Raw genomic sequence first — 2424 nt, 5'->3', positions numbered from 1 at the left:
TTTGCTTTTCACTTTGACTTTCTAGGTTTATTCCATTGATCTATATGTCTTCCCTCACTCAAATGCCACACAGTCTTTATTAATATAAACTTATACACATCTTGGAAGTCAGGTATAAATCCTTGATTTCTTTCTTTCTTTATTTCTTTCAAGATTTGGACATCTAGGTCTTTCGTATTTCCATGTTAATCTGGGAAACAGTTTTTGATTACTACCAAAAAGAAAAAAAGCTTACTGGGATTGTATTGAATCTATCTTTCATTTTGAGGAGAGGTGATTTCTTTCTTTCTTTTTTTTTTTTACATGATCTTTGCTAAATATCAGAAAACTTTCTCTCTAATTTGTTATGCTGTTAGGACAGGCAGAGGGTGAAAAGGAAAAGTTTTCTTTTTTTTTTAGGTTTTTATTTATTTATTTATTTATTTTTTATTTGTTTTTTTAATTTAATTTAATTTTTTTATACAGTAGATTCTTATTACTCATCAATTTTATGCACATCAGTGTATACATGTCAATCCCAGTTGCCCAATTCATCACACCACCACCCCCACCGTCCTGCAGCTTCCCCCCTTGGTGTCCTTACATTTGTTCTCTACATCTGTGTCTCAATTTCTGCCCTACAAACTGGTTCATCTGTACCATTTTTCTATGTTCCACATATATGCGGTAACATAAGATATTTGTTTTTCTCTTACTGACTTACTTCACTCTGTATGACAGTCTCTAGATCCATCCATGTCTCAACAAATGACCCAATATCATTCCTTTTTATGGCTGAGTAATATTCCATTGTATATATGTACCACATCTCCTTTATCCATTCATCTGTTGATGGGCATTTAGGTTGCTTCCATGACCTGGCTATTGTAAAGAGTGCTGCAATGAACATTGGGGTGCATGTGTCTTTTTGAATTATGGTTTTCTCTGGGTATATGCCCAGTAGTGGGATTGCTGGATCATATGGTAATTCTATTTTAGTTTTTTAAGGGACCTACGTACTGTTCTCCATAGTGACTGTATCAATTTACATTCCCAGCAACAGTGTAAGAAAGTTGCCTTTTCTCCACACCCTCTCCAGCATTTGTTGTTTGTAGATTTTCTGATGATGCCCATTCTAAATGGTGTGACGTGATACCTCATTGTAATTCTGATTTGCATTTCTCTAATAATGAGTCATGTTGAGCGATTTTCGTGTGCTTCGTGGCCATGTGTGTGTTTTCTTTGGAGAAATGTCTATTTAGGTCTTCTGCTCAGTTTTGGATTGGATTGTTTGTTTTTTAAATATTGAGCTGCATGAGCTGTTTATATATTTTGGAGATTAATCCTTTGTCTGTTGATTTGTTTGCAAATATTTTCTTTCATTCTGAGGGTTGTGTTTTCATCTTGTTTATGGTTTCCTTTGCTGTGCAAAAACTTTGAAGTTTCATTAGGTCCCATTTGTTTATTTTTGTTTTTATTTCCCTTACTCTAGGAGGTGGATCAAAAAAGATCTTGCTGTGATTTATGTCAAAGAGTATTTTTCCTATGTTTTCCTCTAAGTGTTTTATAGTGTCCAGTCTTACATTTAGGTCTCAAATCCATTTTGAGTTTATTTTTGTGTATGGTGTTAGGGAGTGTTCTACTTTCATTCTTTTACATGTAGCTGTTCTGTTTTCCCAGCACCACTTATTGAAGAGGCTGTCTTTTCTCCATTGTATATTCTTGCCTCCTTTGTTATAGATTAGTTGACAGTAGGTGCGTGGGTTTATCTCTGGGCTTTCTATCTTGTTCCATTGATCTATGTTTCTGTTTTTGTGCCAGTACTGTATTGTCTTGATTACTGTAGCTTTGTAGTATAGTCTGAAGTCAGGGAGTCTGATTCCTCCAGCTCCATTTTTTTTCCCTCAAGACTACTTTGGCTATTCAGGGTCTTTTTTGTCTCCATACAAATTTTAAGATTTTTTGTTCTAGTTCTGTAAAAAATGCCATTGGTAATTTGATAGGGATTGCATTGAATCTGTAGATTGCTTTGGGTAGTAGAGTCATTTTCACAATATTGATTCTTGCAATCCAAGAACATGGTATATCTCTCTATCTGTTGGTATCATCTTTAATTTCTTTCATCAGTGTCTTATAATTTTCTGCATACAGGTCTTTTGTCTCCCTAGGTAGGTTTATTCCTAAGTATTTTATTATTTTTGTTGTAATGGTAAATGCGAGTGTTTGCTTAATTTCTCTTTCAGATTTTCCATCATTACTGTATAAGAATGCAAGAGATTTCTGTGCATTAATTTTGTACCCTGCAACTTAACAAAATTCATATATTAGCTCTAGTAGTTTTATGGTAGCATCTTTAGGATTCACTATGTATAGTATCATGTCATCTGCAAACAGTGACAGTTTTACTTCTTCTTTTCCAATTTGTATTCATTGTATTTCTTTTTC

Source organism: Aethalodelphis obliquidens, unplaced genomic scaffold, assembly GCF_003676395.1.
Source record: "Aethalodelphis obliquidens isolate GAN/ISIS:26980383/991018 unplaced genomic scaffold, ASM367639v1 scaffold6, whole genome shotgun sequence".
Lineage (NCBI taxonomy): Eukaryota > Metazoa > Chordata > Mammalia > Artiodactyla > Delphinidae > Aethalodelphis > Aethalodelphis obliquidens.
Note: the sequence above shows the minus strand (reverse complement) of the source record.